Source organism: Protopterus annectens, chromosome 4.part1 (genome assembly GCF_019279795.1).
Source record: "Protopterus annectens isolate FY-2018-M chromosome 4.part1, PAN1.0, whole genome shotgun sequence".
NCBI classification, from domain to species: domain Eukaryota; kingdom Metazoa; phylum Chordata; order Ceratodontiformes; family Protopteridae; genus Protopterus; species Protopterus annectens.
The window spans coordinates 693,778,040-693,800,275 of NC_056734.1; the positions used below are offsets into that span (position 1 = coordinate 693,778,040).

Consider the following 22,236-nt stretch of genomic DNA (forward strand, 5'->3'; position numbering starts at 1 on the left):
AGCCAGCAAAATTTTGATAGGTGAATCATTGCTAAAGAAAGTTAATGTCATATGGTAATTTGTGTTCAAATTGTAAAATGTTACCCATTAGCTCCAGATAGAAAGATATGTCCCAATCTCAAGCTTACTCTGTTAATCAAATATTCAATGTCAGATGGATTGTAACATCATGGTTTACACAAATGTACTACAGTCTCCTCCCATTCAGTATCATCAAAATTTATAAAATTGTTTAAGTTATTATTCTATGAACATTCAAGTGTAAAAATGGAACATTGTCTCCAATATTGTCTTTTAGGAATAAAGGAAATCCTTTTATAAGAACATTGTACAAAATCCTATCTAATTTTTAAGAGTTTAGCATAATAACTAATCAAATATGAGTATTCATTCAGTAAAATATCAGTTCCAAGAATTAGTTTCAGTTCTTGAATGACTTCTGGTAATGTTGTTGCTCTTACCTTTGGGTGTACTTAAGTTGTTGAATCACTTTCACCTTTCTTTAAACACTCATTTCCAACATTTGTTATCCTGCAGAACTGGTATGTTAAGAGACCTTGTTGAAAACCCTGGTATCCCCCTATGTATACATAGGTGAAACCTCTACATTAAATGTTATTTTAAAAAGTTTTGCTATTTATTGGACTGGAAGGAAAAATGAATGTTGACTGATTGCTTTTGTTCTCCTACTGGAAGACTCCATTTTTCTGAATTTCCTTTCAGTATTCATACATTTTTCAGTTTGATTGCTTTAATACTGATCTCCTTCTTAAAGTTTCTCTGATAAATGTCTTTAAAACTGTGACAAACATGTCAGATTCATTCAATTGTGTTTATATTACATCAACTTCATTTCAGAAAGCCAGCAGCTCCACTTTACAAAAGCTTACATTCTTTGCTTACCTTCTCATACGTGAACAAACACTCCTGTATCAAATCCATAATATACATCTTACGGGGGGGGGGGGGGGTCAACATTAACTTCACATGGAACAATATTATTGTTAAAGCATGCCTGAAAGCAGGGATTTTTCCTGTACAGCATTTACCCTTCTTAAAGATTCCAGAGCCACAGTGTTAATATGTCCCACTGTTCATGTACTCCAGTTTCAAGACGTTTAAGAAGCATTGTTAGACAATCTTGTAGAACATTCTTCAAATTGTTATTGTTAGTGGGTAATGAGACAGCAGTATCAATATTTCTATTAACAAAACAAACAGTACCTTCAGTTCACATTCCTACACGGGGAGTATAGCTCTATTAATAAAGTAAAGGCTTAAAGAAAACTCACTGCCATCAGCATCTCACAGCTATGCCTCCTCAATGTCATCCTAATTTGACAAAGGAATAAGAGCTCTTCTGGACCAATCTTCAAGAAGCAGATATAGTCAATAAATATATGTTGATCATACCTCTCAACCTCTTAGAGCAAAAAATCTGGACAAAGCCATAAATAAAAGTGGGACAACGCCCCAAAACTAGGGACATTTTTTAAATATTGCTCTTACAAACCTAGAAAGTTGATAGAGTAACACGTTTTGCATTAGCATGAATTTTCTAAAGGGTATGAAGTTTGAAATTCAAATATCTGTCATTATTTTCTAACCTCCAGTCTTTAATGATTTCTCACTAATTGGCCAGAAAACCACAATTTTATGAAAAATGGACCAAAATATGAGGCAAAAATCTGGACATTTGTGGCAATCTGTACCACTGAGAGATGCGACAGACATAATGAGAAATGTATTGGCTTTATCAAGTTAAAGTAGATGGGAAGGTGACTATGACATTTCTTTAAAGAAAAAAGCCTTTGCCTGACAATTCAAGCTTAATGTTTCACCTTTGATGTTCAAATTAAATCAGTTAATATCAAATATTTTTTTTCAAATCCAGTTCTCCATAGTAATGATTATTATTAGTTTAATTTTACTTATTGACTGTTTCACTATTTGCATTGTTCAGCTGCATTTTGATTCATGAAACGTTTTTTAAATAGAGGTTGTATTTTTTTGCTAATTGTAACCAAGTGATCTTAATAGAATGTCATATGACCTAAAGATGCATGCACTGAGTAAATATGTGGTACATTTAGGTGTCTGATGAAGCTCTTACAGTGACATCACTCAAATTTTGCTATTAAAGAAGCCATTCTGAAAAGTGAAAATTCTATTAAAACTTTGCATGCAAATCCAGTAGCACTTCCCAAACATTAAGAATTAGTCACTGATTTTCTATAACCAAGGAACTATAAAGCCATTTATTGTTGTTTGTTTTGGCCACTAATGTCCTCATTATTGCACAGCCTCATTTGGCTGGGAAACTGGGAAGAAATGGTATCATATACTACAAATCCAGAATATGCATAATCTTACCTATGTACAGAAGTAGCAAGTTTTGACTTTCATAATAAGATGGCACTATAATGTATTTTTTTTTTTACTTTTATTGCCAATTACAGGCCTCTAATTCTAGTTATCAGTGCTTGACTGTCTGCTGCTCTACATATTCATTGGCTAGACAAAGAGCAGAATTAATCTTGGATCTTAGAAAAACATGAATAGTTACTGGCCATCTGCTAAAGGAACACTACAACCACCCCTTGAATGTAGACATGCAACCAGTATCAGCAACCACAACAAAACCTCCTTTCTTGCCTGGCAACAATTCCTCCCTTCCCTGTGTTAAAACATGAAGCAGCATTTTACTTTAACTTTCCTTGTGCTTCACTCCATAATGGCACAGGCTAAGGGTTACTGTAGTGTCAAAAGGTATGTGGTCACAACTCAAATAAAATGGCCTTACAGCAGTCCTAAAAAAGTGTTTGCTCTAAAAATGCAGATGTCATTAAAGTGCTCTCATGGTTCTGCCATAAATGCTCACCAAAGTGCTGTTGGAATCCTTATAAATAATTACCTGGGCACACTTCATTGTCTCTAAGTGCATTAAAATGAACACACTAACTTCAAATATACATTTTAAGAGAGTCAGAGTAAATGTTCTGCTATGAAAAATTCAACCAAATTATGATCACTGATGTAGTAAAATGCCCTTCCAATCACTGCTGCATTTCTCTTATTTCTCTTCCTGCTTGCTGTTATTACATTATGCATCACTCTGCAGAAATAGTCTGTATTAACAACAAACAACAGCTTCAAATTCTGTAGTATTCAGCAATCACTTATACCTAGACATTCAGTAAATTCATGCAACGATTACACTGTCAGCTATAGAGTAAGGCATATAGATATTGTCTCAAATCTATGGATTCACGTGAGGAGTCTAACAGATAAATAAGATGCAGACATACAGAGAGACACAAAGTCATAAAATACCAGGATTTGTATGCAGAAATGAGGGCAATTTGGAAAAAGGATACCCAGACAATTCCAAAAGTAGTAGGAGCAACGGGTCTCATAAAAAAGAATTTACAGTCTTATTTAGATATGCTATCGATACGTATAACTCCATACGAACTGCAGAAGGAGTCATTCTGGGCACATTGCAGGTGTTGTGAAGAGCACTGCTGGCTAACATCAAAGACTGAAACCCTACTAATTTCACGAACTTTAATCATACTTTGGTTTAGCAATGTGGTCCATTTCTATCATGGTGTTAGAAAACCAAAAATTAAGCTGAAATAAATAAAACACACTGTTGTGATTGAGATATATCTCAGTGTATCGGTCAGCTCAGGAACAAACATTTTCCATTACATGTCAAATAGATTAGCACCCTTGCCACCTTCAAGGCAAACCACGAAATTTGGATAGACAGCCTCAAATTCTTCATCATGTTATCTTGCACTGCACTCCTTGAGGCTCGAGGGAACTTTTAAATATCAGCTTTTGCCTAGGCTTGTAACGGTCTGTGGACTGCTTATCTAGTACTTACTTATGAACCTTTGAACATATGAACAAACAGCAAACTACCTCAGTAAACAGAAACACCAACATGCACATAAAACAAGGATACAAATCAAATTGCTAAGTAAGCAATTATAGCAAACCTATTAGTATATAAACAAAAGTGTGTGTCCCCTCAACCAAGCTATCTAATTTTATCTCCTAAATAACAATCATCTAATGAAGCCATATAACTCAAAATAAGCTAATATTAACTACCAAACTCTATGTAATGAAACCACAATTTGGAAATAATGCATTATACTCCAGAGATAATGACAATAAAGAAGCTTGGGTTAGCCATGATGGTTATCATATCTGTTATAATTATACTACATAAAGACATTCTGATATACTTTTTTAAGCTCTCTGTCATTCCTAATTCAGCATTAGGAAGATAATATAGCATTGCTCCCATAATGACACAGCCATCTAAACCTTTAAAGATTGCCTAACTCCATATCTAAAAAAAAAAAATGTGTGTGACCAATTAGGATAATCCCTGCAATTACTCTTCCTAGGTATAAATTCAGAAACCTTAATACTGGGTGATGTCACCAAAGACTAGGTAAAGAAACCAGATCCATTTTCTCACCCACAAATATTGTATATAGCAAAATTCAGCTATTATCTCTTACTGTCAGAATCTGAAAAATCCCAAAAGCAGAATTGGTACTACCCTAAACTGTATAACGAAATCTAGCTTAAGCAATGGAAAATCTGTTGACATTTTATTTAGTTGTGTTATTAACTGTCCATTGTTGTTATATGTAGTAGAAAGCTCAACATATATAGAGGATTCCCACAATCACTGAAGTCCTAACTTCGAAATCTCCACATAAGGTAGACATGAACAACCTACTCCTATTACTTCTCAAAAGAAAAAGATTGAACAAATACACTTTAGCTGAAATCAGGTCTCTTGGTTCCATCAAAAAAGTATACTTCTGGGTATTCACTACTATAATACTGGCCATAAGCAAAAGGGATGTCCAGCAGAAAAAATATGAAGTATGCAAACATCCACAATCACTCCAACATTGTAGAACAGTCATAAATTACCACCAAAATATACTAATTAACCTCCACCCAAAAATCAATACCCTCAAGCCAAATTTATCTCGCTTTCTACCAAGGTTCTGGAATGGAGAAAAAAAACAATTCTAACATCATGAAAAGTATGAATTCTAACTCACATTTAAACTCATTGCCGACTTAACAGCTGTGGACTTCTCATATTACTTTTATAACCTGATATCTAATCCTAGCACCCCAAATAGAAGAAGAGAGAAAAATATAATCTGCGTTGTAAATCATCCCTTAATGACATCCTGGTTTGCTTGTCTGCTCCTAAAAATTTAACCGTGTGGATTTCCATCACTGGACCTTTTAACATGTAAACAACATAAAATGAGCACTTCAAAATATTAATGCTCTGTGTTAGTAGTCTATTTATTCATTCATTCCTTGTTTATTCGCTCATTCTCTGATTACTTACTTAAGTTATTTCACAGTTACAGCCAAAGCTAGTCCCGCAGCACAGTGGTAGAGCCATCTCTGAATCAGAAAAGGTTACTGCAACGTGTACACCAGGTTTACACCACATGGTAATCTTTTTGAATTTGTCTCAGTATTTTATTCTGTATTTCTAGTTTAACTTTTCTACACTTTAGAAACAACAAATTTAATTTCTAGGGGTATATTTAGTTTTCTGAGCATACTTTTTTCTGTCTGCATTGTGTCAGGATACTTTTTACATTATAGTGAATGATAAATACGGTCAATATTTCACTTTTTTCCACCTCTAATTCTATACACTTTGGCTTAAAGTGTCACTTTAATCAGCCTAATATGTTTTGGGCAGGTGTAAGAGTCTGTGTTTTGCATGTGCAGTGTCTGAATCTTTACTATAACTTCTAGTGAGAAGCATAAATAAGGTGGATTTAAAGGAACTTTAACAGCATTTAACAATGTGCCAATGGTGCATGCAAGCTATTAATTATGCTCCAAGGCTCTAGATAAACATGAAATACCTATAAAGAATATGAGATCTGACTTTTTATTACATCTTTTAGCTGAGGGTCTACTGTAATATCTAAAAAAAAAAAAATATATATATATATATATATATATATATATATATATATACACACAAGTGCACTGCCAAATGCCAAACATAAAAAATGCAGAAAACATCAAAAGAAAACCACAGAAAAGTGTTTTTTCTTTATTTTTTTGTTTGTTTTTTTTTTTTTGCAGACTGCAAACTCCACTGCAGCTGCCCACACCCATGTAACTTTATATATTGAAACTCTTGAGATGGCACAGTATTTCTCAAAAGTGAAAACTATACAAATCATACCATCTGATGAGCTCACAGCAATTCATGCTTTGAAGAAGACATGGTTCGACAAAATGCCCTATTTAAGGGTTGTTGGTAGTGATTTTCTTTGCATTCTGAGGTAGTCTTGTGACGAAAGCGGGCATTAAAATTGAAGTACGCTATTGCTGTTGGTTTTTTTATCTCCTGCTTTGGCTTGGATTTTGTTTTTGTTGGTTATTTTGTGCTTTACTTGGTTTTTTTGGTTCTTTGAAGCAATGTCTGAAGCCGGAGATGAAGAATTATTGAACTTGTTGGTTCATCCTACACCGACATCAGAAGTTACAACTTTAAACAATTTATTAACTGCTACTTTATTGGATATACAGAGCTCCCTTAAGATTTTGGTCTCGAGAGCCAATAAGAAGGAACGCGCTGACGTGAGACCCATTAGCGCCAACGGGGCAAACTCTTCCAGTCCTGATTCATCTTTCCAGGAGCTGGATACTGTTTTGGAAATAGCAGACAAACGCGAAAGGGATTATTGTCGAGTTGCGGCGTCTTCTTCGCGGAGGAAACCATTATCGGAAAACATTGCTGGTTGCAGGACAGTACAATCGTTCTTGGACGAGGTATTGAATCCATTTGGCAACACAGGTAAATTTTGCCAACCGCTTAACTCTGCAGACATTAACAACAAACGCGGTCTCTTATTGAGGTTACTAAAGAGATACCGCTCATTAGATTTAGAAAACTGTTACTTTAAGCGATGCATTGAGTTGAGTATAGTCCCTAAGGGACTGAGATTTTTTAAATGCCCTAATGGTGTTACTGCTAATTTACCTTTTTTTAAAACTTTAACTAACTTTTTCAACAACGCTGGCATTGATTTTTTGAAATTGCTCATTGATAACAACTTTGGTAAAATGAGCGATTTAATGGAGGAAATTGTGTCTGTTGAAAGTGAACTAAAGAACTTGTTAGGTGAAATTAACGCCAGTGAATTCTTTGAGGTTGTTCATGAAGAGCTTGAGCAACACACGGCTGAAGTTACCAGCCGCAAACAACTTAAATTGACTCGTGATCTTACTTCTTATGGAAAACCACAGTGCATACAGCAATTTTGCTAACAGAGGGAACGCTTCCACCATTAAAGGGAATTACACTCGTTCATCTACCTTTAATGCTTGGGGCAAAAGAAATTACAGTACTGTTGCTTCTGGGCTTAGTGAATCAGCACCATTAGGTGCTGAGCAGGTCATTGTTGATAACGGTGACCATGCCGACTGCCAGCGGAGCACTAAAACTGTTAGTACCACTCTTGAAAATGAATGCAATGACAATCTTTCAAGTAATAGTGATGCTAATGTTGAGAAAACAGTGAATATCAATAACAATGACAAGGAAAGCATTGGAGACACTTTAAATGTTAACGGGTCAGTTAGACCTAAAGTCAGAACTGGGACAAACATTTCTGCTAACATTTCAACTGTTTCTTCTTCTTTTTTCAACAAGAGAACCAATCACAACAACAGCAGGAATACTGTTTTGACCAGGAGTCGGACCTTTCTAGGGTCGAACTCATCAGGGGACGAGACTTAGATGGAATGTTAGATCAATTTAGTATTATTAACTTGACTGAGCATTGCTTTTCTGATTGTGAAGTTAGAATTTTAAAATATGGTTTGAATTTTATTCCAACTTCTAGGGCCAATTTTAGTAAAACCATTATTGACATAAAGAAATTCACCAGAAAATTGAATTTATTTTATTTGATGAATTCTTTATCAGATAAAGAGCAAAGAAGAAAGGTTTTAATTAAACCCTCAGATTTTACCCCTCACCTGCATCATACCATCAAGGTCTTTGAGGAACAATGTATTCAGGACATTACCCAAGTTTTGAATAACAGAAGTTATACCACTAATAATTTGAACAGCGAAGAAAGAATGGCCCTCAAAAATCTAAAATCACTTTGTAAAGATTTCAGATTTATGAAAAGTGACAAGGGGGGCAATATTGTTATCATGAGCCAAGAGGCTTACAACAATAAAATGTTGGATATTATTAATAACGGTGATGAGTATGAGATTATTAGCCTTCATGAAATTAAACGCAGGGTGCGTTTTATTCATTCTGAGTTATACGCACTTTTCATGACTGGCGATATTACTCTTGATATTTACGACTTTTGTACAGTTCAAGAGCCACGCATAGGGGTTATTTTTGGTATACCTAAAACACATAAGAACATAAATGATCCTCCTCTTAGACCTATTGTCTCTTCACCACATTCTGTAACTGAGGGAATTTCTCTTGTGATTGATGCTGTGTTGGGGCCTATTTTGGCTAGTGAAATTTCATTTGTTAAAGATTCATGGCATTTTTTAAGCAAATTTGGGTTATTTTTGCAGGATGGTGGCTTTGATCCCCTGAGGCACATTATTTTTACTATTGATGTTGTCTCTTTATATACATGCATTCCTCATACTTTAGGAATAGATGCTGTTTGTGATTTTTTGCTCAAAAAGAATATTGGGTTGACTAGAAATGCTATTTCCACCATTAGGCTATTTTTGGAAATTATTTTGGAAAATATTTTTTTCTTATTGGGACAAACTTATTATAGACAAAAGAAGGGGGTGGCCATGGGGTCTCCTGCTGCACCAGCCTTTGCTAATCTAGTCATGGCTTGGTGGGAGTTTGAATTCATGCCTATTTTAAACAGGAGGTTTCACATTAAGTTTTATTGTCGTTTTATTGACGATTTATTTTTTGTAATAGAAGGTGATTCTTCCACTGTTGACATGTTAATTTCAGAAATTAATTCATCTTCTGATTACTTGAAATTTACCAAGGGGTGTGTAGGGTTGCAGGCCAATTTTTTGGATGTGTTTCTTTATTGGGATGAAACCGAACTCAGATTTCATAGTAGGATTTACCGTAAAGAAACTTTTACAAATGGGTACCTACATCACCTTAGCAACCACCCCAGGCATGTCATTAAAAATATTCCTTGTGGTCAACTCATAAGAGCCAGTCGCATGACTTCTAAATTTTGTGACCTTACTGATGAATTTAATATTATTATTATTTTATTCAGTCAGAGAGGATACAGAATTATTGAACTATTTAAGTTAAGAGATGAGATTTTAAGCAGACGTTCTACTTCGTTTAAAGCTTTATTAGATTACCCTACTTCGTCAGTCACCACTGTCAACAATTTTGACAAACAGAATGACATCAATAAACACATTATATGTTCATTAGACATTAGTTCTGATGGGGGCCAGATTAGGCAAATTGTCACTAACAACTGGAGGATAATAAATGGCAACAATGACATACAAAAAATTCTGGGGAACCAACCTTCTTTTGTTTTTAGGAACCACAATAATTTGAAGAAAACTTTGGAATTTCATGATTTCAACCAAACTAATTTATATACAAGCAAAGTTGGTATGCATTGTTGTTATACCTGACATGTGTAGGTTTATTTCTGAAGGTCCCTACATCAGGATAGAAACTATTGATAGAACCTTTAAGGTTCCTGGTTATGTTGATTGCAATTCTAAGGGGGTTGTTTACATTAGTCTGTGTTCAGGTTGCTCAGCTTTTTATGTTGGTATGACGACCAGATGCCTTAAAACTAGGATAAGGGAGCATATTTACAGCATAAGAAGCAGTGATGAAAACAGTGCTCTTTTTAAGCATTCAGTTGTCTGTACCTTTTTTAAAAAATTTTTATTCTCTGTTTTAGAAATTATTCTCTGTTTTAGAAATTGTACATTCTGATTTAAGAGAAGGGGATTACAAAAACTATTTGGAACAACGTGAGACTATTTGGCAAATTCGGTTGCATTCAGAAAAATTTCCGGGACTGAATGACACCATTAACGTAAAATGTTTTTTAAAATATAGGAAGTTACACGTTGACAAAGATAGCGACACTAGGTTCTTGCTTATTTAACTAAACAATGTATATTTAACAATATTTGCAAGTGTCTGTGTTTTATTAAATTAATTATTTTTAATTAATTGTTAATTATATGTATGTAATTAGTGTGAATATTTAAGGGTTGTTGGTAGTGATTTTCTTTGCATTCTGAGGTAGTCTTGTGACGAAAGCGGGCATTAAAATTGAAGTACGCTATTGCTGTTGGTTTTTTTATCTCCTGCTTTGGCTTGGATTTTGTTTTTGTTGGTTATTTTGTGCTTTACTTGGTTTTTTTGTAAACAACATAAAATGAGCACTTCAAAATATTAATGCTCTGTGTTAGTAGTCTATTTATTCATTCATTCCTTGTTTATTCGCTCATTCTCTGATTACTTACTTAAGTTATTTCACAGTTACAGCCAAAGCTAGTCCCGCAGCACAGTGGTAGAGCCATCTCTGAATCAGAAAAGGTTACTGCAACGTGTACACCAGGTTTACACCACATGGTAATCTTTTTGAATTTGTCTCAGTATTTTATTCTGTATTTCTAGTTTAACTTTTCTACACTTTAGAAACAACAAATTTAATTTCTAGGGGTATATTTAGTTTTCTGAGCATACTTTTTTCTGTCTGTATTGTGTCAGGATACTTTTTACATTATAGTGAATGATAAATATGGTCAATATTTCAATTTTTTCCACCTCTAATTCTATACACTTTGGCTTAAAGTGTCACTTTAATCAGCCTAATATGTTTTGGGCAGGTGTAAGAGTCTGTGTTTTGCATGTGCAGTGTCTGAATCTTTACTATAACTGCTAGTGAGAAGCATAAATAAGGTGGATTTAAAGGAACTTTAACAGCATTTAACAATGTGCCAATTGTGCATGCAAGCTATTAATTATGCTCCAAGGTTATAGATAAACATGAAATACCTATAAAGAATATGAGATCTGACTTTTTATTACATCTTTTAGCTGAGGGTCTACTGTAATATCTAAAAAAAAATATATATATATATATATATATATATATATATATATATATATATATATATATATATATACAAGTGCACTGCCAAATGCCAAACATAAAAAATGCAGAAAACATCAAAAGAAAACCACAGAAAAGTGTTTTTTCTTTATTTTTTTGTTTGTTTTTTTTTTTTTTGCAGACTGCAAACTCCACTGCAGCTGCCCACACCCATGTAACTTTATATATTGAAACTCTTGAGATGGCACAGTATTTCTCAAAAGTGAAAACTATACAAATCATACCATCTGATGAGCTCACAGCAATTCATGCTTTGAAGAAGACATGATTCGACAAAATGCCCTTCACTATTATTTATGGGTACACTTCATATGATCAACACTGCAAATAATCAAAAGGCTAAATGTCATGCTCACATCATCAAACTGCAGAATGTCATATAATGTTACATGAGCTTCTTTAGCAGTGATTGTAGTACAGTGGGGACTGGGGATTTTGCACTGTCTCCACTGTAGTGTAGTCTCGGATTTGGTATATTTAATTAACAGGGGTTGTAGGGAGGTGTAGGTGGGCTTGCCCCCAGCAAAAAAAACTTTGGAAATCATGGAAAAATTCATAAAGAATCCTAGGCAAATAAATACAAGTATAGGTCAATATGTGATGACTCGTCAGGAGAAGAGTGAGGCTACAGCCCCCCACACCCCCCTAACTAAATATACCAACTCCGAGATTGCACTACAGTCGGTTAAAGGGCAATGTCATCGCTAAGGCCAAGTGATTCTTTCCCTGGGAAAGAAATCACTGACCTGAGCTTTCGCTCTTTTCCGATTTCGGTCTGTATGTGTTGGCAAAACGGCATTCGCTGTAATGCCGTTTCTCTGGCATAATGTAGACCCAGACTACAGGCATAAATCTAGTCAGTCTCCAGGAACAGGTGAAATTGATTGTAACTGTGCTGACCACATCAAACATCACTAAAGAAGCTGATTAAGGAAGATAGCATTGAAACATACCTTGCTGCTTTTGAGCAATATGCCACAAGAGAAAACGGACTGCCTGAGTGGACTTAAGCATTATCATCACAGCTTACAGGGAAGCACTTGAGGCCTATATGGACATGAAAGGTACTTTTATATAGGCAATCAGAAACTAAAAACATACTACTTGTTAGAGCTCATTGGCCTTCTGAAACATAAGATATGGAACTTTTCAAATGGATGTTTAGTTCTAGTAAGATGGTAAGAGCACAAATGTCTGATTTAAAGTTTATTTTAAACTTATATATGAACCAGAAGGGAACAGAAAAAGTGAAAGTAAAATGAAAGACATCCTGGCAGTTGATAAGTTCAAAAGAACTTAATAATTTACATACATGGGCTTTTCAGGGTGACCCCAAGAGTATCGATAAACTTATTGCACTAATTTAAATCTTACCAGATAATGCAATATTGTTTTAAACTGACCAACATAAGCCTAAGAATGTGCAGATGGCAGTGAATATGTAAAAATGTCAGCAACTGAAATATTATGTTTAAGATGTGAAGGGGGGTTGTTTATAAACAAAATGTTTAGCAATAGAAATTCTGTACCTATCAGAAATATGGTCTAGCATGCTGACAATAACAAAGTAAATATTGTGCCTAATACACAAAATTACGCCAGCACCTTTTCTTCTTTATTCAGCAACAGTGATCTGGCACCTCGGCAGTTCGCCTTCAAGGATCACAGCACAAAAAATTCAGCTGACTTATATATTATACAAGCAGCCACTTAATAGGATCCAATAATTCAATTAAATTAATTTAAATAACAATCAGTATACACAAATACCCTTTGTAATCTTGATTAATATTTTACATTTATATAATATACAAATATTATCACAGACTATTCATATATAATTATTATAGATATAAATATATCTTCTTGAAAAGTATGTGAGCTTGAACTTAGCAACCTTAGGGGATTAGGTATTGATCGTTTACCAGCTACTAATTTTTCTGAAGAGGAAAATGACTTGTTCGAGGACTGGAAACAGGTCTCCTTACAGTGCACCTTAAGTTGGCTTTGTATTTTAATTAAGCGCAATATGAGGGCACATGAGAAGCTGAAAGGGGAGATCTTGCAACTACAGGATGAGGTGGTGGAGGAATCCTGTTACAGGGTAGAGATGTCCTCTATACGTGAGAAAGTTTCAAAACTTGAAGCAGAAATCATTCAGCGTAAGAGAAACAAGCTCTTACCCGATATGAGAGACTATGAGACCAATGTGCTGTTTTCCTGGCAGTGTGTCATCACAAAGTAGGTCAAAGGTTAGAAACAACAGCCAGAAGCACTGGAGTGTGTCAACATCCTCTACTTAACAAGATGGCCAAAAAATTGTCTCCTTTACTGTGTCTTTGGTTTCCGAAGTTGAAGATACCAACCAGACAGTAACTGCAAATATTAGCCATTCCTTTCAGCCTAACCAGATGAATCATGGGAGAGGAAGAAGAAAGGGAAGAAACCGCTTTAAATAATGGACACTTTAGTAGTAATTTGGGAGTACAATCACAAGGAATGTATTTTATTAATTTTTCTAAACTTAGCCTTTCTAATGAAATGACGGCTGCATTGTTTAAAGGCAGTAAATGTGTGCCTACATTTATACCCTCTTTCGTTGATTTGTATTTTGAACTCAAAGCATTTTGTAGGAAGTTGTTTTTGTGTGTATATTTTGAAAAAAATGCACAAAGAAGTTTGGAAAGTAATGCTATTGATGAAATTGAGAATGAAAATATACTTGAAGAGGATTTGATGAATGTTTCCATCTATGATTCTGATTCTGAACCCTTGGAAAATTATGTTGGTATTGAAAGTTTTTGCTATACCACAGGGTATGGCAAATTATAGTTACCTAATTTGTCAGTGGAGAGTAAATTTGTACTTATTATAAATGTACCTGCCATTGTTTTATTTCAAACAATTGTGTACAAGGAAATTTCTATTGCTTTCAGCAAGTTTCTGAAGCAGAATAAGTCATACAATTTAACTAAGAATGAGTGGTTAGCTCTGCAAAGTTTAAAACAGTTAAAAATGGAGTTTATATTTAAATGTGCAGATAAAGGTGGAAACTGGGTAATTTTGGATAAACAAATGTATTGTGAAATGATAGTCGATATACTGAAATGTGAAGATGAATATAAATGATTATCAGGGAATCCTGTAATAAGTTATAATAAAGAACTTTTGGCATTATTGGAAAGGGGTGAGCACTTGGGGTTTTTTGACAAAAGGGATGTTAACAAGTTATATGTTAGGAAATCAATAACCCCTATTATATATGCTTTACCTAAGGTTCACAAAGATTTGAGTAAGCCACCTGGAAGGCCTATTATTTCAGGATTGGGTTCCTATTTAAGTAATGTCGGCAGCTTCCTGATTTCCACTTCAAAAAGTATTTGTGTAAGGTTCCTGCACATATTTTAAATGCACAAGAGTTATTGAATGAGTCGGCCAAGTTTAAATGGCAAAGAGATTATTACTGGGTTACTGTCGATGCAAAGTCATTACATACCAACATAAAAAGTAGATGGGGTTTGGAAGCTATTATGGACATGATGGGTGATGATCCCAGAACAACTTTTTTGATTAGTTTATTGGAGTTTAGTTTAACCCACAACTATTTTTCCTTTAAAAATGAATTTTTCTTGCAGTTAAAGGGCACAGCAATGGGGGCCGCTTATGCACCCTCATATGCTATAATATACATGGGATTTTTTTGAGAAAAAATTCATATATCCTAATACCTTTTATAAGAACAAGGTTTTGTTTTGCAAGTGATTTATTGATGACCTTATATTTATTTGTAAGGGTGATATTTGTGATTTTGTGGATTTTTTTGAAAACCTAAACTGCAATGAATATAGTTTGGCCATCTCTTATGAGTTAGGTAGGGAGGCCATTCATTTTTTGGATGTGACATTGTATGGGGATGGTGAAGCTACAGGCTTTAAACCATATAGGAAACAAACCTCCGTTAATATGCTCTTACATGCAACTAGCACGCACCCAGAGCACGTATTGAACTCATTGCCCTATGGTGAATTTAAAAGAATGTTGGATCACACGAGTGATGAAAGTTAGAAAGTGGTCGAATTGACTAATGTGGAGAGGAGATTAAAAGAGAGGGGTTATAATGAGGATAAATTATTGAGATGTAAGCAAGCTGTGCTTGGGGATGTCAGGTTAAAAGCACAAGCAATGCCAGCTAGCAATTGCAATAACAGACTTAGGGATAAAAGCCCTTCTAGTGGCAGGGATGTGAGCAAAAAGTTGTATTATGTTACAAAGTTTTCTCCTTTTCTCTGATATTTCAGTAAATATTATAAAGAGATTTTGGCATATTATTTCTGAGGATGAAAATATAGGTCATCTATTCCCCAAACATGCTACATTTTCATTTAGTAAGGGAAACAATTTAAAGGAATTGTTGAATTATAATTTTGTTGTGGGGCCCAATACGGATTTACTTTTAGGAACATTCCCTTGTGGTCATTGCAGTATATGTAACAGAGTGAGAAATTTGTCAGGTTCTATAATTAATGGGAAGTTATTTGATCTTAGATATTATTTTAATTGCAGATCAACAGGGGTGGTGTATATTCTGGGATGCACTTATGCTAATATAAGATGGTATATAGGACAAACCAAATGCATGGTTAGAATATGGATTCTTGAGCACCTTAGAGATGTAAGGAATCATAATGAATTGAGTCCTATAGCCAATCATTTTCATGAAATGCATGGGGGTTTAGATTATGGATTTTTTTTGTGAACTTGCAAAACCCTTTCTACCTAGACGGGGTGATTATATTAGTAAATTACTTGAGTTGGAAACTAGAATGATATTTAAATTTCAAACCTTAATGCCTCATGGCTTAAATCAAGAAGTAGGGAATTAAATGCTTAAGTGTTTGTGCTATTTATATTTATATTTATAATAATTATATATGGATAGTCTGTGATAATATTTGTATATTTATATAACTGTAAAATATTAATCAAGTTTACAAAGAGTATTTGTTATTTGTATATACTGATTGTTATTTAAATTAATTTTATTGAATCATTGGATCCTATTAAGTGGCTGTTTATATAATATATAAGTCAGCTGAATTTGTTGTGCTGTGATCCTTGAAGGCGAACTGCCGAGGTGCCAGACCACTGTTGCTGAATAAAGAAGAAAAGGTGCTGGTGTAATTTTGTGTTTTTGGTTTGACTTTTTTCTGTTTGTGTGGCTTTATTAAATATTGTGCCTACCAAAATGTAATTTCTCAATAAAATGCTGATAGTGAAAATATATCAATGCTGTGTGTTAATGTTACTCCTTAAATAGGAGATGGTATAATAAGTAATTGTTCTCTGTGACACTAAGTTGTGGCATTGATAGGCAGGAAGAAATTAAGAGGGCTAACAGAGTTTAGTGGTAAAACCACACTTATTAAGGGATTGTTATGTCTGTAAACAAAACAAATTACAGAAGATTGCTGGATGTAATATTTCTTCAAGGGGAAAGGAAGGCATATCATATGACACACTAGTACTGCTTCATGTCTGATTTAATACATGGTGTTGTAATAGGGCAAGACTTCCTGCAGTTTAAGACACTGTGGAAATATGTGTCAACTAAAATCTGAATTTGGCTGAACGAGACTGACGTATTACCACAAACTATTAATGGGTCTTATCAGGAAACCCCAGTGCTTTAGTTAGTGAAAGACAACAGTGCAGAAATTGAAAGGGATGACCCACAGTCCATGATTTGGAATCTTCTTAGAAGAGCCCAGCCATTAAAGTAATGAAGGCTGTTTGTGCGGAGTCAGAGAAGGAAGGATGTACAGTGATAGGCTTACTATGAGAAGAAAGGAAGCTTGAATAGTGTCCTGGGTGTAAAGTCAAAGCAGAGGCCTAGTTAGAAATGTAACGATCATTAGAAGGTACTCAGAGACAGAAATTGCTGAGGTAAAAATAAAGTAATTACTAAAACCAAATGCAAAAGGAAGTCACTGGCATGAGTTCCCTTTTGCAGAAGAAATAAGAGGAGAAGAAACATGCATACATGTGAACTGAAGTGGCTATACCGCCAAATTCATGTTAGTGTACTGATGAAATTGTTTTTGACTTGGCAGATTTATAGTTAAGCTATGAAAATATTATAAAAGCAGAGTGCGAGGATGATGCATTAAGGAAAGTCAAAGAAAAGATCCTGAGAATAGAAGGAGGAACAGCTTAGATGGTTATCCCCATCGCAGACCCATATTTGGAGTTAATGAATGACTTGGTAAACAGGATAAGTAAAGGCAAAGAAGTATACTACACCAGTGGTTAGTTTAAATTTTTTTAGAATACTTAACATGAAATTGGAAAACATTTTTTTTGTGGGGTCGAGTTATGGATGTGCAAAAATAAATATACAAATTTAAGCTAGATTTTAATTGCCTGGTGTAATGAAAGAATTTCTGAGCATCTGATTTGGCTTCAACCTCCCCTCTAGATCTCATCACTGTACATCACTGAACCAACAAAACTAGTTGGAACTATCTAATCTTTTAACCCTCAGTTAACGTACACTAGCCTATACCACCCTACACCACCCTGAAAACTGTCCAGCTATAAGTAACCTTGTTCAACCCTACTCCTGTACTAGAGCACTAAGATCCTCCGATAAACCTCCCTTATAAGTTACTAAATCTAACAATAGACACAGGGATTTCTTATACTCTTGCTGCATTTACAAATCCTAGAATAGCATTCCACATAACATAATTAGCACAAACAACATTGCCAAATTCAAATCAATACTAAAGGAACACCTATACAGCACCTGGATATGCTCCTGTCTGAAGCCAGTCTAATCACTGCCCCCTATTCACCCCTTCTCTTCTCTCTCACGTCTTCTATGGCTACCTTCCTATCCCTGTTTTTCTCCTGCATTTCTTTATTTTATACCGTCCCACTGCATCTACAAACCCCTTTCGTTATATTTAATTATGCTGTATCCGTGTCAATAACTATATTAATTACCAAATGTTATTATTTGTTCTTCCATATGTAATCTACATTTTTCTCCTTGCTGTGTAACTATTGAATAATGGCAAAAATGAATATTGTATGTTTTATTGGTTATATTGTGGAGCTTGTTTCCCCGGGCTTGTGGTAAAAACGGGTCTTTTTTAGCCCAGTCAGTCACTTCCAGTAAACAAATGGAAATAAATAAATAAATAAATAAATAAATAAATAAATCTTGCCTAGAATGTCTACAGATGGCAACATATCCTGGGTTCAGAAGTCAATTGATATCTATATCTGTTACTGAAGTCCTATACAGCTACATAGCCATGGCACTTTTAGGTCTACTAATAAAATCTAGTAATGGGTACCAATGGAATTCTAATGATTATTGACTATGCCACTGTGATTTCTGAAGGAGTGTCTCTTTGCTAAGTCAACAGCTGGAGAATTAATGTTACTTTTCTCCACAATAGGGATGCCCAAAAATTACTCACATACCAGAATCTCCATCTGTGTCATGAGTGATGCACCTGCTTTGTTAATGTTATAAAATAAACAGTGACGATGTTCATTATATCACTCTCAAACTAATGGATCAATAGAGTGATGAAATAAAAGTCTGAAGTCTAAACTAAAGATGGCCACAGAACAAGATGGTAAGAAGTGGGATCAGGTACTTCGCTGCAACTTTTATGCTGTAAGAAAAGTGCTTTATGAGTAGCCCAGCAAACGCATCTGAGATACTTCAGGTACAACTAACATTGGGTAAGACAACAATTCAGGTTATAGTCTGCTATAGGTCCCCAACCTTGTCCCAAGACTCTCACTCCACATTCCTAAGCACCCTGGAAACTATTAGGGTCCAACCCAATGCACATTCATACTAGGTGACTTCAACTACCCCTTAACCAACTGGGAAAACAACTCATGGACCAATACACTGGCCCAACACTTCCTGGAATTTATCAGTTCCAATGCCCTGGACCAGCTCATTCTTACTCCCACTAGAGGAAGCAACATCCTTGACCTGGTTATTACTAACATGGGCAATCATTGCTCTACACCAATAGTCAATTCCTCCCTGGTTATATCTGACCACAAACTAATCACCATGGAAATCCACATCTCACCTACACCCCCGCAAAGGTAACCACCATGAAAAACTTCTCCAAAGCTGACTTTGGGCTTCTAAAAACAGAGGTGGCTAATTTCACAGCACCCATGTCAATGGAAAATAGATGCATGACTGCCAAATCATACACCAATGCACTGTACGAACACGTACATAAATGAATGGAACTAGCCATACCCAACAGAACAAAGACACTCTCATACAATAAAAGGAAGCCAATCTGATGGTCCGTTGTCATTAATAAACTCTGCAACAGAAGGAAGAAACTGTTGCAGAAAAAGGTGAAGTCCCAAGACTGGAAAAACTCCCTTATTAGCCTTAACAAAAAGTTGAGATCCCTCATCAAAACCTCTAAAGCCAGCTATGAAGGCAGCATTGCGGCAGATACTAAAAACAACCACAAAGCCTTCGATAGTTATATCAAGAATCTCCATGGCAATACCCAGGTTTGCTCTGAGTTACTGCACAATGGTACCTTCTATACTTCAGCCACTGGATATTGCCAGCATACTAGCTGACAGATTCAGTGCCAACTTTACCCCTCTCTCTCCCTCTAAAAGACCAATCACAATACCGGAGGAATGCCAGGCACCCAGCATTACTGCAGTACAGGTTAAAGCTGCATTGTCCAAGGCCAAGAATACAGCTTCCATGGGACCTCACAATATCCTTGGATGTGTCCTACATGAACTACAAAGTGAACTGGCACCACATCTGTGTGCCCTATTCAATAACAGCATCACTTCAGGCTTTGTCCCTAGAGAATGACACTGCTACAGTCATCCCTCTCCATAAAGGGGGAATGACTACAGACCCTGGGAATTATCGCCCCATTAGCCTGACAAGTCTGATATGTAAGGCTATGGAGCACATCATCATGGACCTAATTAACAAAGATATAGGGAATCTCCAACTCTAGATCCCACGCTGTTTGGTTTTGTGAAAGGTAAATCATGCCTGCTCAACCTGGTTGACTTCTTTGAGTCAGTTACCCATTCTGTGGATGAGGGCAATGTAGTTCATACAGCCTATCTCAATCTGGCCAAGGCCTTTGAATGATAAACTCACCAAACTAGGCATCAACCCCTATATCACTAGATGGGTTGCAAATTGGTTGACAGATAGGACCCACAGTGTGAAAGTAGCTGACTCCAAGTCAGACCGCTGACCAGTCACGAGTGGAGTCCCACAGGGATCGGTCCTGTGTTCTCTCCTGTTTTGCATCTACTTCTCAGAAGTCCAGGTCAAGACAGAGGGACTCTGGCTGACCAGGTTCGCAGGTGACTGCAAGCTGGGAGCCATTATTAACTCTCCAAGTGATGTAGATATCCTACAGAAAGACCTCACCGAGACCAATGACTGGTGCAAAACCATGGCCTTAAGCTTAATGTCAAAAAATCCGTTGTCATTCAATGACTCTACCCTTATTGAGGGGGATGATTTTTCCGGTCCTGACTGTTTAGCCAAGACTCAACAAGAGATTATAAAAGTTTGTGAAGAAGTGTCTGCACTAAAAGGTGATTTTACTAGGCTTATCGAATTACTTAGTCAACCCAAGAGGGCGGAAAATACTGTGCAACCTATGCCATCAAGGGTGGTTTCACCCGGTTATCAGCACGTCGCAGAATTGCCGATCACGTCGTCTCCATGCTCTCTATTGAGGAGCCATGGTGGGGAAAAAGTTTCTGTTTCTTCTTGTTTGGGCATGTAACGGACGGCATTGAGCGACTATTCCAACGGACATCAAGTGAACCGAGCAGGCATTTCTGGACAATTGTTGGCTAAAGGAGTTTGTGGGCAAGCTAAAGGCCAATGCTGTGGTTTTGCTTATGAAAACTCCAAAGGTACTGTTCAATTAACTGATTGTGATTGTATTGAAAATAACAACACATCAGAGGTCAGGACTGACCATAGTGAAGCCGTTTGTTTTAATGCTATTTTTGATAAAAAGTTTGATTTTGACCTTGTGACTGTCATGGACATTAATCCTGATATGCAAAGGTCTTCCTACACAGAAGCGCCTACTTTAAAAGTTATGTTACATACGTTTGAAAAAAAGCTTTTTAAGCTCAAGTGTTTACAGATTGATAACAATTATTTACAAAGTTGTGTTGAATGTAAAATGGTACCTCAGGGACTAAGAATGTTTAAATACCCTTTTGGTATTACTTATAATGGGGATGCATTGAAAGAGTTTCATGCCTATTTTGATGAATGCGGGATGGGGTTGTTAAATAAATTAATTAAATACAATGACACAGCGATGGTAGCCCTGTTTAAAAACAAGTTGAAAAATTTAATGCAGATATTTTGAATGACTTGTTGTTCCCTGAATATGAACAGTTATATAAAAGGATTCTTTATAGAATTAACAAAAGAATAGATAATACATTTCTTAGAAAGCAAAAAAAGTTTATGAGGGATAGACAACATTATGCTGGATTTGTAGCATACCCCGGACCATATAAAAATAATAAAAAAAAACAAAAATCAAGTCCATTATGATTTGGTAGGAAGCCCTAGATTTTCAAGGGACCAACAGCTTGACCGAGAGGAAAGGGTACATTCTTCTCCAAACAGACGTCTTGATGAATTAGACACTTTTTCTGAACAAAATTATCATTTTTTGGGGGTAAGAAGGTCGGAGAGGTTGGCGAGCAAAGGCAGACACCATTCAGAACTAGACTACCATCAGGCTCATACCAGTATGGGGGACAATCAGGGGTGGAAAAAAGTAAGGAAGAAAGTGAAATAACAATATTATCTGATGCTGAAGGTATAGTCAGTGAATACAAGGGATTCAAGATTTTTAATTATACCACTACAATGTTAAACAAGGCGTATTTTAATTTATTTTCAAAAGGATTTAAGTTTGTGTCTACTAGTTTTGGTGATATAGCA

The 22,236-nt window shown here is 35.6% G+C and overlaps 1 protein-coding gene across 1 annotated transcript in view; it reads right to left on the reverse strand.

The window, feature by feature from the left end:
- Positions 1–22,236, reverse strand: part of IQCJ (IQ motif containing J) — a 195,640-nt gene that overhangs the window by 78,635 nt on the left and 94,769 nt on the right. The window lies entirely within an intron of this gene.